The following is a 16,320-nucleotide window of genomic DNA, read 5'->3' as shown; positions in this document are numbered from 1 at the left end:
ATTTCTTCCCAATCATATTGTAACATTTCACCTTGTTCAAAAAAAAATTACTATATTTGTTCAAAGCTATTTTATACAATCCAGACAAAGTAAAACAAAAAGTCCATCTGGAATCTTTAAGCAGTTTTGAAAGCAGGCAACTAAAACTATTGTAGAATTAATGATCAACTGACATCTATTTAAATGTAAACCTGGCATGAGTAACTTATTAATGTTCTAACCTTTAACGTCCTGATGTAGTATGTTAGTGCAGACTCTTGGATTAAGGTTAGTTACAATACTTTCAAATTTTGTTGTTCAATGTAATAGTTAACCAGTGTGTGTTGCTTATTGTTCTGTTTTACTAGGGTTTTAACCTACAGTAATTCCAGCAGGAAACCTTGTGCTTGTTATGCACATTATTTAATCCTTGCATGTATGCAGGATCACACAACCCTGCAAACAATTAAATCACCCTGAACCACTCTGGGAAGGCAGACCTGCAAGTGTAATGTGAGTAATTCTCCTCCCCTGCTAAGTATTATTGACAAATCCATCAAAGGCAGTGATGCATTGGCTTCCACCTACCCCAGCAGGACACTAGGGCAAGTGTGACATGCTGTCACCCTGGTAACTGTTGCTGAAGTGAGCAGCCTGTTGGGAAGATGACCTCTGTTGGCAACATGCCTGGAGGTGTTTTATTCGTGTGGCAACAATGTCACCAGGGCCCAAAGGAGACACCCAGTGCCCTGAAATTGATCTGTTCAGCTTCAAAGTTATTGATCTCTCCAATTTGCAGGGATTTATTATATTGATACAGGGCTGATTAACATTTCATGCCAGAGCTGTTCGATGTGCGTTGTAACAGCTTTTAATGATTAATTGGCTTTTATGATTCCATCTCAGTGCTGTCAGCTGTGAACTGTAGGCAGACTCATTCCAAAACTGCCTCTCCTGTGACATCGAGAGAATGATTGAATACCTGGGAAACTATTGCTTTTACTGTCTTATTTTATAAAAGATAAACACTCAAGAAAAATTGATATTTCGTTCAGAGTTTAATCCGGAAAAGCAAGCAAATCACAGCACTTCAAATGTGTGTCATAAAAATATGTGTAATATGTCATTGGCTATTTTCTAAGAGTCTACACGAAACTCGTGCAAATCTGGAGCTTTCCTTACAGCACAATATACATGCATTCTGAAATGTAATCTCAGGGAGCTATTAAAACATTTTTTATAAGAACTGCCACTAAATTTCAATTTAAAACATCTGTGGATGAACAAAATAAAACTGCAATTCACAATTTTTTTTTGGTCTTGCGAGGCAATGCCAAATGATTCCTTGAAGTTTGGATGATTTATTCTCATGATACAGCTAGGTAGCTGGCTAGCACGAAAAAAAAGAACAACAACTTGCATTTATATAGCACCCTTCACGTGGGGTAGCATCCTGGAGTGCTGAACAGTGGCATAATTTGATGCCGAGGTGGAGAGAAGGGGAGGTGACTGTAGGCATGGTTGAAGAGACGTCCAGAAGACGCAAAAAGTGCTACATCAAATGCAAGAGAAAAGGCTTCAGGTGTGATCTGAAGATGTGTGAAGAGAGGCCAAGTGGAGGGATTGAAGGAAAGAAAAAAAAGGACATTTTTATAGCATAGTTTTTGTGTTGAAATGTCTCAAAACATTTCACAGATAGTTGCTGCGAAGTGTAGTGACTGTTTTATGGCAAACACAGCAGCCTCTTGCAACCTGAAGGACTGTTGACTTGGAAACCAGGAGAAACTCCCTTAAGACAAGAGGGGTGTGAAGGGCAATTTCAGAACAGGCACCACACAATATTTCTTTATATAGAGTGTCAGCCTAGACTACGAGCTCAAAGATCTGATGTTGGATTTGAACCCCAAATCTTCAAGGTGGATGAGTTCAAAGGGCTTTCGTTATCCAAACCTGTCTTGTGATTGTGTGATCTCTTTTTGAATAGTGTCATGGGATACTGACAGTACCAAACAGATCATCTTAGAATAGTCAGTGGACTGGTCCCATGGAGATCAACAACAACAATTACATTTGTATAACACCTTTCATGTTGGGAGGACATCCCAAGATCAGTAACAAAGTGACCAAAAGTTGGAGATCTTTCTGCAATTTAACTACAATCTCTTGTTGTTGCTTAGGCTTTGGAAGGATGATATGGCAGGAAATAGTATACTGTGAACACGACTGAGGTTATGTTAGAATATAGAACAATAGTAAAAGCTAGAACTATTGGAAGTATGACTTTGGCTAAATTTCCTATTTACCGATTATTAGGGAGAAGGTAACCCATTTTGCGTTGAACATGTAATTAAATAATATATTTTTTAACAAATGTCATTTAAATAAATCCACAATTTTTTCTGATAAAGTTATATCACCTTACCAAGGAATAGTTTAGCAACATAGGGTTTACTCACAGATCATTCTCGAGGCCAAAAACAACTCCTAAATCCTGTTCTCCACTACCCAACATCTCTACCACATCCCCTCTCAAGCACCCTCGATCCTCACTTCTGATGCCAAGTGTGAAGAGGTCTTGGACTTCTTTATCTCTAAGATTGATAACATCCGCCTGGCTGTCTCCTCCTCCTCCCCTCCCATGTCACCTACCATCCCCCCAAACCTCCTTCATCACCCTCTCCTCCACCCATAGCTCCTATCACAGCCCTCACCCTATACTCCTTTGCACCCATATCTCACTCCTCTCTTTCACCCATCATTACCCATATGAAGACCACTACCTGCTGCCTTGACCCTCCTCCCCACCCAGCTTCTGGTCACTCAACTTCCCCTCCTCTGCCCACTGTTGACTGGCACAATCAACCAATGCCCTCCTTGCTGATCTCCCCAGATCCACCATACACAAAATTCAATGAATCCAAAACTCCACCGCCCGAATACTCACCTGCACAAAACTCCATACCCTCATCACACCAGTTGTTGGCAGGCTCCATTGTCTCCCAGTTATTGAACAAATTAATTTCAAGATCCTCTCACTTGTTTTCAAATGCCCTCGCACCTCTCTACCTATCTGATCTGCTTACCCCTCACTTCACTCAACGACAGATTCTGCCACTGTCAAGCACTCCAGGACCCTACTCCACATGAAGGGCGCTATCTAATTGCAAGTTGTTGTTACTTCACACATCCTTTTAATGTTTTTCAGGGGAACTGAACACAGCTTCATATAGAAATTTGAGAAATGTACTTATATTTTGCTATCTGATGTAAATTAATGAGTTCCTTTCTGGACTAATGGTAATGATTGTAATCTTACTAATAAACATATAGGAAAGGTGAAGAATAAGGTGTTCTACACATGGAGGACCACATTGTCAGTAGAGGTGGAGATTATAACACTAAGGAGGAAATTCACCCAGTATTTTTCATTCCGCTTTCTTCTTCCACCTTCCACCCTCTGAAACTCCAGCCTGCAGTCCCTCCACCTCACCCCCTCCTTTGCCTCCTTCAAGATCCATCAAAGCCAATGATACATCATTTTAGAATTTCACAGATTCACAGAATGTTACGGCACAGAAGGAGGCCATTTGGCCCATCGAGTCTGTGCCGGCTCTTTGACAGAGTAAGTCACTTTCACTAACTCCAATCACCAGCTTTCTCCCCATGACCCTGCAAACCCGTCTTCCCCAGATACCTATCCAGTTCTCTCTTAAAAGCTGTTATCGAATTGGCACCAATTTGCACCTACTTCAGCACTATTTGAAAGAGAAGGGACATTCATCATGACATTATTGAGACATTCTTAAAGCATTTCCTGGGATACATATAGCAATGTCCATAAACAGTGATGGAGTGAGTAACCTGTTGTATTTGGGGCATTGGTGGCCAGGACACTGGGAGAAACTCCCATCTCTTTTCAAATATGTAATACTATGGGATCTTTAACATTCACCTGCATATGCAGATGGGACCTCAGTTTAACTTCTCATCTGAAGGACAACATCTCTGAGAGGTCAGCATATCCCCAGCCCTGAATGCAGTGTCAGCCTAGACTATGAGATCAAAGTCCAAACATTGCACTTGAGCACACACCTTCAGACCCAGAATATTATCTCCCTCATTTGAGTTCCAAGATTATAATGAAGCCTCTATTGTTTCACAAGCTGAATAATATATTTACAAAGCTGCTTGATGTTCCATTCTCTCTTCTCCTGAAAGCATGATCTGGGGAGTAATTGTATTTTGTTTGGAATAGTTTCTTACATCCCAAACCTTAAAATTAATGGAGCCTTTGAAATCATATTCCTCTTTGTTTTATTCAAGTAATAACCATAGCTGTGAATTTTGAACAGGCATCCTGCTGTTTAAATTAGGTGATAGTAGTAGGTGCTGATTGACTTGACCATGATGCTTATTGACAAGTATCTGTGGGATGCACTGTATTTAATTATTTGTGGTAATAAAATACATGTGATGATTGGTGCATCTTCACTGGACCATATCCTGTTGGTATGGTATAATTTACAATACATGCGAGGTATACAATTTCTTTTCCCAAGTTCATTAAAAACAAACCAGAGCTCATAGCTATGGATACCTGTATGCTATTATTTGAAACGTCTGTTATTCGTTGGTATTATTGATGCACGTACCTTTCCTTGTTACATACAGGTGAGGATCCCTGGAATCAGAGTCATGTATATTTCATTAATTATCTGATGCCTTGAGCAAACTCATAACCCTTAAGGTACAGTAAATTCCTAATAATTCGATCCTGGCTTAACGTGTTACTACCACTCAAGTCAACTTGCTGTCAATATCCTGGTCACACTTATTTATGTATTTATGCATATGCCTAAGTCGCCACTCCTGATAACTTGACACTGAGCCCTTTTTCTTTGGAGCAACGAGTTATAAGGAGTTTACAGTACCTAACGCACTTAAAAAGTTACATTTGACAACATCCAACACACACTGGCTGTGTGCTTTTCAGCTCTAGTTTCTAGGTTTGGTTATTACTCTCTTTTTAGCCTGGACCAGGCTTGGCATCAAATGCTTATACTTACATTATTTTCAGACAGAATGTAATCTTCTCAGCCATCTAACGTAGATAATTAAAATATACAATGGAGTCTAAGGTGTGGTCTAAATTATGATTGCTTAAGAAGTGAATATATATTATAATAATAATCCTTGCACATTAGAAGGAAGGTCAAAGTGTTTTACTGTAAAGCTGAGTGACTGTATTTTGTAGGTAACTGCAGAAGCCAATTTGCCCACAGCCTTCCTACTCAGAAGGGATCATCCAACTGAGTCAGGCTGACACCTACCTGAACATACAGGAAGTGGACTCCCACTCACCCACCTCGATAGCATTCCCAATCACACTGTCCATGAAGGTGGGACATGTAATAATAATAATAATAGTAATAATAATAATAATAATCCTTGCATTTGATATAACGCCTTATCACGTATTTGTCTTTCAACTGGTTGGCAGGTTCTCAGCTTTACTTTGAATTGTAATAATTCCACAATCTCACTAACAAGCACTCAAAAAATAGAAGATACATTTGTGAACTGGATTCAGAACGAAAACATATGAATAGTGTCAGGGGGTTAGGGGATGTGGAGGGGGGGAATATGTCTCCCACACATCTGGTTATGGAATTCTCAGTTTGGTTTGAATACTCTTAAGCACGGTGATGGGTTTCCGCATGTGTCAGACATCTGGCTGACCAAAAAAAAAATCTGACTCATTCTTGTTTTAAATTTAAGAATGCTTTTAATTTCGATCTTCCTTTGGATGAATTGTTAAACTAAAATCCTGTCTGCATGTTCGGGTGGATGTTAACAATCCATTGGCACTGTTTGGAAAGAGAATTGTGTTTCTACTGATGTCCTGGCCAACTATCCACCAGATTAAAAAAATATGGATATTCCTTTCATTGTTGTTTGTGGAACATTGCTGTTTACAAATTGACTGTCACGTTTATCAACAAAGAAATAGTCACTTTACAGTAAAACTTGTGAAGTATTTTCAGATGTTTTGTTGTAATAAGGTGTTCTAGCAAATGCAACGATATTATATAAGGTAGATTTGATTGTTAAAATGTTACTGTATTTGGAATCTCACAGAGAATTTGGAAAGGCAAAGCACATACATAACATTAATCCTCCCACCTACCCTGAGTCCTAATGCACTTGATGATTCTCTATCATAAATAAAATAAACTATTGTTATTTCATCTGCTTATAAGATACTTTGGCGCATGAGAAGAAAATCTAATCAAAGATATGGGAGGAAAGGGCTTACCGACATCACAGTGAAAAAAGATACTCTGCTGCTTTTAATAAGCATGAGTTCTGTCAGCACTGTTACTAATGATGTCCAAACCATTACAGCAAAGTGGATGCTGGAATCTCTCATTTCAACATGAGGTTTATAGGCCTTCTTCCCTAAAGGAGTAGCCACTGAAATTCCCTTCAAGTTGTTTTCAGTCTTGTACTCTGTAATTCAGCGCTACTACAAAGAATACTCACAGATGGTGATAAACCATTTGAAAGTTTAAGTTTCATTTAGCTAACTTTCAAACTCCTTTGTATTTACTGCAGACGTTGCTTTATGTGATTATTAATGAATAATAATCTTAGTTTTATGATCGTTATAGTTGTATATAAGAAAAAAGTGTTGAATAGAATGCGTGATCTTGTAATCTTGTACAGATCCATGATCTGGATCAAAAGATCAATATAAAGCCGAAATAGTGGAATAATCCTGCCACTGTATAAATTATTGGTGAGACCATACCATACTTAGAGTACTGTTTACAGTTCTGGTCGCCGCAGTACCAAAAGGATATTGGAGAAATCGAGAAGATACTGAGGAGGGCAACCAAAATGATTGAGGGAATGGAAGAACTAGACTATGAGGAGCGACTAAGTAAATTGGGCAGGTTCACCCTGGAAAAGAGAAGATTGAGAGGCAACATGATTTCTGTCTTTAAGATTCTAAAGGGGAAGACAACATAGGCCATGACAGGCTGTTTTAGCTTGTCCAGAATAGTAAAACCAGAGGATATGGCCTGCGATTGAAGGGGTGTAAATTCAGAACAAATCTATGCAAACACATTATTAAGCGAATAGTGAACCTGTGGAATAGGATCCCTAAGGAGATGGTTGAAGCAGGAAGTGTTGATTCTTTCAAACACAGATTAGATAGTTTTCTTTTAGGAAACAACATTATGGGATATAGTACATAGGTAATTTGGGACATTTGTGCATGCGACTGCCAGGAAGATGGAAGGCGAACTAGACAGACCTTGGTCTTTTTTCATCTAGCATTTCTTATATTCTTATGCTCTTAATCTGATCACTGCAAGAAATACATTAAAATACATTATAATATTCAGCACAGAAACAGGCCATTCAGCCCAACTGGTCTATGCCGGTGTTTATGCTCCACATGAGCCTCCTCCTGCCCTTTCTCAGCTAAGCCTTCAAGCATAACCTTCTATTCCTTTCTCCTCATGTACCTATCTAACTTTCCCTTAAATACATCTATGCTATAAATGATCAGTTCTTAACCATATAACAGCAAAAAAATCATGATAAAGTGTCAATGCTAAAACTTACCCCCCAACCCAAATATTTTTGTTAGAGTGCAGATAGGCAGTTTAATATCCTGGGTATTTGAGGGAGTCAGTAAATCCATTGAAAGCACAGAATAGGTGCAGTGGTTGTAGATTAAACGTTTTCTATTTGAACAGTTTCTTGCCTTTGACAAAGAATGATGACTTTGGTGCATTCCCAAGACTAGTCACATTAAGTAGCTTGTACTGAGGTCATCAATGCAGTTTTGTGTAACCATCAACTAAAAGTTGATATTATGTGAAGTTTTATTGATACATCAACTACTTTGTACAAAAATTACATTAATCAAATGTTGAAGATTTGTTTCCATAACCCTACCACTATGTACATGTTGCCTTACTTATCATTTAGAATGTATCCAGCCAAATAATAGTAATAATGTTATAATGTGAATCTGTTAACAACAACTTGCGCTTATATAGCGCCCCTCAAGCAGGATAGAGTCCCATATGTCGGAGCATGACAGCAAGCCAGGGGGAGGGGGGAGGTGACTGTAGGCATTTTTGAAGAGAAAGGCCTTCAGGTGTGACTTGAAGCTGGGAAGGAGGGGGCAAGATGGAGGGATAGAGGAAGAGTGTTGCAGAGTTTTGGGGCGTAGTGGCTGAAAGCCTATCACTAATCTGTCCCGTTGTCTTTATTGACAAAATAAAAACATGGGTATTTTTCAGGGTCTATATTTTCTGTAAAAGAACTGGAGAGGAGAGATTAACATAGTAATAAAAGGATAATTTCGATGACAATTAGATTTATTTTGAAATGTCTATTCAATTCTGGCATCGGGAAATGTGCCTGGTTGCCGGCCCAACAAATATGCTTAAAAGCCGGTTCCAGTATTGTGTAAGGACAATGACGAATACCCAAAAAATTGGTGAATTCAGATTTTAAAAATTAAATTCAGGTGAAAATGCATTGAAGCTGGGAAGGAGGGAGCAACATTTTTTTCACTGAAAAAAAATTTATTGGTGAAAATCGGTTTTAAAATCATGAATGGTTCCTACATTTTTTTTAAGCCTTTTTTTGTTTTATATGGTTAATGGCTAATATTGGAAAACATTTAATTTGAAAATTTCACAACACCTGGAATAAACATGCTGCTAAAATTCCACTGTATAATAAAACCTCAGACAACAAATTATGCTGCAATATGATCTTATGGATATATAGACTTTACATATGTGTTTCCATGTGGAATTAAGAACATCTCTGAAGAAAATATGTTTACACATGAAGTATCAAACGAGATGTAGCATTTTAAGACGTCAAATAGATGGTCAAATAATACATATACAGGAACATACATTTTCTGATCACTGACCTAGTTGCCTATTTAGTGCTAGTTTTGCTCAGTTTCACTGGGTATTATCTAATTTTCAAAAGATGGTGAGTGTTTAAAAGCCCAGTCATGCCCAGTTACAGTGTAATACTGTAGTGAAACAGTACATTGGAGTGCAATGTGTAGTGTTACAATGATGGGGGTGGGTGAGGAGGGGTGGTAGGTTCAGTCACACCGTTTTCGATTTTAGACATAATGTTGGGAAGAAAGAAATCTCAGAGGGGAGCTGCTGCTGAGATTGTCGTATTCACCTCAGCAGCTTGGCAGAGGCTGCTTCACAGCAACAGGAGGTACGTGGTCTGGTTACACTTGTACATAGAGAGAGAAAATAGTGGTTAGAGGAATTTTGCATCCACAAGATAAAACTAATGCAAGCTAATGTGTTACAATATCTAGCGTTTGTGATTTAGGTTTTAATCTAGGAAAATTAAGAATTGGTCATATTGCTGCTGAACAAGTCAATCTGTAATATATCCATATATTACATATTTTTTATTTATGATAAGAGTTTTATAAAATTTTAGCAACATTAAGACTTACTGTGATGATTATTCAAAAACTGCGAGGCTTTCTTCATTGCCTGTCACCATTGAGTTGTAATTGAAATTTGAGACAAATAGAAATTTCTGTTTTGAAAACCGATCGCATTACATTTAATTAGAGGTTAATTAGAGGTCACACAGTATGAAAGTTTACTGCTCCTGCTTTTTTGTTGGTATCCACTTATATGTGCCTCGTAGTATTGTTGTGAAATCACTAAGAGCTCTGTGTTGAAACCAGAGATATCTTGAGCAGAAAATGATTGATTATCCAACAACAGCTCATTGCCCCTCTGGTAAATTATGTGCTATGCCAATTTACATGTGCATAGTAAGAGTTTTATAAAAGTGTGTTTCATGTCCATTTTATGGTTTAAACAAACTGTTAAAGTTATGTTACAATAGCTGTCATTCTGTTGAGTCAACAGGTGAGGGGCCTATTTCTTACATTCCCTAAAAAAATGTTAAAAATAAAATATGTAAATTCAATGCATTTTAATATTAAATAATTTATTGCATTTTTAGCTTTGAACTGGATTGTGCATAGCATTGTACCTTTTGTACTGAAATAAGGATCAAAGAAATCATAAAGCAAAACAGTGTTAGCTTTCTGTCCCCATTAAACATACTGAGCCCTTCATTACAGATATTAACTATAAATTCATGAATGGAACAGTTTTAAAATCTGCTCTTACAAAGTAATGCTGAGTGGGCTTATTAACTCATGCACAGTACTGAATTTGATTTGCAATCTCTTGATGATATTTTTAACTTTTCAAATAATCGAGAATTTACACTTAAACGGAAACAATTAATTGATTCAGTGAATCCATCTAATAATATAATATATACTGAGCCATATAATGTCCCAGTAATCATCTGCAACTTATTGCCAATAAGCCTGCAGCCACTTACGTCATGATTCTCTGTTTGGACATCATTACATATCAACAGCCTGCAATGTACTAACAATTGATGCCCAGAATAATAGCACAAAACCAAAACAAAATTTGCATTTTCCAAATCCAGAAAAACACATGATATAAATCAGCCTGTATTAAAATCAAACAAGAAAGTTACCACTGATGGATTTCAAGGTTATAATCAAATCTTGGGGTTCACATGACAGTTATGAACCATACGAGCTTCGGTCTCCGCGGTTTATGACATCATCTGAACCCCTCGATCAGATTACTGCTTTATAATCACTTCCAGGGACCTATTATTTTTGAAACAAAGTTTAGCTTTGGAACAGTTTGAAAAATGCCTGAAACCAAATTTACTGAAATATGTGACCTTGACATCTGACCCAAATCTTTGACCAACCATGCCCAAACTCTAATGGATTCAAGAACTCTGTTTTGAATGATTGGTCTGAAATTGCAGGCTTTGACTTTTAAAGTTGTTTTGTAAATATGCAAACGTGCATGAAGTCCGTGTAATGCTACTGAATACTAAATAACCTTTGCAGTTTTATAATATCTATGTTTACTGTATTTTACTCTTCAGAATTAAAGCGTAGTACTACTAAAGGTAGTACTAAGGAAAATTGAGAAATGAAACGCATTATATTATTTTCTTGAATTGTTAATAATTTGGTGTTAATTTGGGTAAAGTCCTTAGAAATATTAAGCCAGAATATTTCCTATCAATTTGTTGCAATACTTGGTTATATCAATGGACACAAAGATAGATCAAAAGATAATCTGTTGATTTTTACATGTGATTCTAATGTCACGGCTCAATGATCACCTTCATCACATTTATTCCTGATTTGTCTTGTATATGAAATTCCATCTTTTATACTTTGTTTCGATGATGTTTAAGTGCTGATAAGAAAAATCTCTATTGTTCACTTTCACTGAAATGCCGTACATAATCTTAGCTAGACGTCTGTGAATGTTAAGGAAATGTTGTAAAGCGAATGATGCTGTAAAGGTGCACTCATACAGATTGTAAACTACATAGAATATACACAACACAATGGGAAACACCGAGCAGATCAGTCTTGCAAAACCTTCAACCAATCACATGATCAATAATCTGGACAGCATGTACTCATATGAAAATGCTGAGGTACTAATAATACCTACATTTAATATAGTGCTTTATCACGTCAAAAATTCTCAAAGCGCTTCAGAGAGTTTTTTGTAAACTGTAGTGACTGTATTTGTAAGTCTAAATATCAGCAATTTACAGCTGTTTAAGTCAATATACCACCATTAAACAGCGTGTAGGTGGGATGCATGGAAATCTCATTTTGGTTTGGATACTCTTAAGCACGATAATGGGTTTCCGCACGTGTCAGACACCTGGCTGACCAAATAAAACAGATTGAAGATAATCACAGTATGCTTGTGCAGATATAATGTAACATTCTGATTGTTCTTCACGACTACATTTTGTACTGTGTATATTGTACATAGTATATAAAATAAGGAATGTTAATAAGTGAAAGGCAATTATAGAAACCTGAAGGGTTCAAATAATGTAAATACTCAAAACTGTGCTCTCATGACTTAAGACTTTCAATGAGGATATAGCTCTTGACAATTGTCTAATATTCTTATCTTTCCACTTCCTGCTATTCTGTGTAAAATTCTAACTCTAATGACCGGAAATAACTTGGTTATGATCAGTAATTACTGCTATTGCAAAATGATTATTCACGGGGCCTAACAATGGAGAAGCGTGCAATTGCATCATTTGCTAGCAGAATGAAAAGCAAAAGAGATATCTTGGTAACATAAATTGTTAAAATGCTTCTAAAAGCTACGCAGATACCTTCATTCGTACGATAACTCATTTTGGATCAACCTGTCTATGACTGATACATGTAACAATAGTAATGCAATGCATTGAGTGGTAATTGTAATATTAATTTTCTTAAATTCGCTGACCTATCCAAGTTGTTACAGAATGCTGCCCAACAGCAATTTAATAATGCTAGGTTTTGCAATTTAATAGCACCAAATTGCTTCAACTGAAAGGATCTAAGTTTTCAAAAATATTGGGGTCACATTTTTTGTGAATGTTTGCACTTTCATATTAATTCATATTCATGTCTCTTCATGGCTTTTTGGGAGACATTACATTGTCTCCCAAAAGTATAGTACATTGACTGCTGTGGTCACCTACAAATACACAGTCACTACACTTTACAGTAAACCTTATGAAATGCTTTGAAATGTTACAAAGACTTGATAACAATTACACTATTTATTTTTTTCTAGAACAATATTCTTCTGGCAGATTTACAACAACAACTTGTATTTATATAGCGCCCTTCACGCAGAGAAGCATCTTGAAAAGCTTAAGCAATGTAAAACATATCTCAGTAAAGGTATCATTACGAGCCAGGGCCACAAAGATTCTTACCACTGCATATGTACTATTTATCCCATTTTCTTTACCATAAACAAACCTAGAAAGAGAGAACTTGTAGTTTTGTAGCTTCTCGTCATGTTGAAATGCCTCAAAGCAATTATTGTGAAATGTAGTGACCATTTTGCAAATATGGCAATCATTTGTGACAGCAAGGTTTCACATACATCTGTATAATTAATCTGGGAGATTGTTGACCAGGACACTGGAAGAACCTCCCTTCCTTTTTGAATAATGTCGTGGGATCTTTTATATACTCGTGAACATCATGAACGGTTGTGGATATAATTTAATCTCTGCCAAACATTGTCAGTAGGAATTAAACAATCCTAATGTGTGGGGGTGGGCAGGGAGTGGGGGGAAGTAATGTGTCATAGTGATGCAGTACCTTTGAGTTTCAATACAATGTACCATGAACTGGAAAGATGCAGGACTGTGATATGATTTCCCACATGTTAGGTTTCTGATCCGAACCATTTCATTGTGGGGAGGTGCTGGACAGAAATTAGGACTGTTTCAATGAGGAAGAAGAGAAATCAGTGATGTTCATCTCCCAGATACCAGTTAAAGAGCACTATTGATGTTGGTCTGGGAGCAGGCTACTTTTCCATTTTTCATGTGTTGCTGGATTTCAGGAAAACGGGAGAAGGGAAAATGATGAATATCACAGCAAAATAATAAACTGACATCATTCTAAAATACACATGATATATTAAATACATGATTTTAAAAAATCACAATTTCTTTGTGTGTCAGTTGCTATCTAGTAACATAGATAAAAACACTAATGGAAGGGAGGAACTGTTTCTGTGCTGAATGATGATATACCAACATATCAATTTCTATCTAATCAGTTCTAAGTTTATGTATCAAATATTAGGTTTCTTACATCTGGTCAAATTAGGAACAATCACTCACAGAAGAGGATCAGATGAAGAAAGCCTTTGCCCCATTTGATCTCATTCTTGCAGAATACCAGACCATATTCCCATTATTGAATCAAGACATTTCTTAAATGGCTATCGAAGATTTTATTTAACCATATAGTTCAGAATTAATTTCATATACACTTAAAATGTTTGTTCAGCTTTAAATAGAAGATAAATAAATAACCATTGAGGATGTCTATATATTACAATTGTTCTGCAACTACCTACCAACATTGAATTTATTCCCATCTAATATAGTTTGTATTTTTTATGCCTGTTGTTGTTTAAGACCTGTGTTCCCTCCTTACGTGAAACATCGTCCTCTGCCACACCGCCCGGCTCCCCCACTGCCTCTCACCTCAGGCTGCTGAAACCCTCATCCACACATTTATTACTTCTAGGCTCGACTTACTCCAACTCCCTGCTTGTCAGCCTTCCTAACTGTCCCTCCACAAGTGCAGATCATCCAGAACTCTGCAGCTCATGTCCTCTCCGGCACTAGACTCTGCGATCCTATCAACCCCACCTTTGCTCAGCTCCACTGGCTCCCATCCCCCGAGGATAAAGTTCAAAATCCTCGTCCTTGCCTTCAAGACCATGGCCTTGTTCCTTCCTACCTCTGTGACCTGCTAACCCTATATCAACTTATCCGAGCTCTCCTCTCAGCAGGATCCACTCTGCTCCACATCCCCCACCCAGCCCACCCCACCATCAGCAGTCAGGCCTCTAACTTCTCTGCTCCCACCCTTTGGAACTCCATCCCACAGTCCCTTTGTCTTGCTCCCTCCCTTGCCTCCTTCATAGCATGTCTCAAAACCCTCCTCTTTGACCACCAATTTGGTCACCCTCCTACCCTTCCTGCTGTCAACACCCCCCACCCCCGATCCAAATCCCCACTCGGGTCCAAATCCCTGACTGTCCAGCACCGTAGGAAGTCCTCCCAATGTGAAAGGCGCTATACAAATGTAATTTGTTGTGTTTTCGATTCCTGCCTTCCCTGTGATCTATCAATGCTTTTGCTTAAAATATCATATATCACCTACAATTGCCTGCCTATGATGAACGTTAGCCTTTATTTTATGAAAATCCTTAACAATTTTTACTTGCAAACTTGGGAGAAAACCTATCTCTTGAGGACAATACATAAATTGTTCATATCATGGAACAGGTATGTCAATCCTACTACTGAAGATGTGGCCATCCGAATGGAACATAAATGTCATAAAGGTTAATGGAAACAACACAAACCTTTCCTTTTTGAGCCAGATCAGCAGTTTGAAAGCTTATCGCAATTGTTGTTCAGTAAAACTTAAATGCAGTGAGAGCTACCAACATCACTTGATGCAGAAAAACAAACTTTCCTGTAAGTGCCCAGATTGAACTCTCTTTATGATGGAAATAGCATCAATTTCTGGATAGATCCACAGATGTGAAATTATCATATTCATAATTTTTGGGGTTAAAGAATACTTTTGCCAAACAAAATGTAACAGCAAAAGTATAATAACAGGTTTTTAAATAGAATTATTTTCAAAAAAGACAAAAGAGCTGACAAATCTGTCACAGAAAATTCAAGAGTAAGAAAAAATATTAATCTATTAGCTCTCAGTAAAATAATATATTTTTACGTTTCGATAACATGGAAGCCGATTTAATAGCAACTTTTAAGAGAGGAGTAGATAATTATTTTGGGAGGACAAGTTTGCAGGGCTATGGGGAGAGAGTGGGGGAGTGGGATTGATTTGGATAGTTCTTTTCAAAGAGTCGGAACAAACACGAAGGGCCGAATGGCCTCCTTCTGTGCTGTATAATTCTATGATTCTATGAATTGCAGTGTTAAATTCAAATCTGACAATTTAATACAGGTTTTGTTTGTTTCAAAAATACCTATTTGCTTTTTCTGTTTTTTTGGCGTAGAATTATATCTAATGCTATAGATTGTTCATTAAAAGTCGCACTACACACGTTAAACTAATAATGTACGTTTTGGAGAAAGATATGATACATAATTCACCTCTCTTGTACCGCTGGATTAAACTCAGCAGTTAAACCGGAATATGGAGGACGCCCACATTCAAAGAATCAGGGCATCTCTACAAGGTAGGAAATTTCTCAAGTGTCTTCTTTTTATTCCCTACAATTTGTTTTATTTACAACAACTTCAGAGTCATGAGAAGACCGAAATATTTTAAAAATTGCAATATTCTGAAAATGGTATTTGAAAAATTATTTTAAGTGAACTAACAGTGTGTTTATGTAGATAAGGTAATTTTGAAATTGGCCAGCTAAATATAACTATAATTGGGAAGAATCATTTAGGTACCTGCAAACCACCCCATAATGGAATAGTACTCAAATGTAGGGAAGTTCAAATGTCCTAAACTGTATTTAGATTAAGAAAGAAAGTCATTTTAAACAACTTCAGAATTTGGAATAGTAAACTAACTATTGTACAAAATATTAGCATTTATGTTTTCTATGCTAATAAGTTAAATATCACTTC

This window comes from Callorhinchus milii, unplaced genomic scaffold, assembly GCF_018977255.1.
Source record: "Callorhinchus milii isolate IMCB2004 unplaced genomic scaffold, IMCB_Cmil_1.0 Scaffold4, whole genome shotgun sequence".
Lineage (NCBI taxonomy): Eukaryota > Metazoa > Chordata > Chondrichthyes > Chimaeriformes > Callorhinchidae > Callorhinchus > Callorhinchus milii.
The sequence above is the reverse complement of the archived record's forward strand: the minus strand, read 5'-3'. Positions refer to the sequence as shown.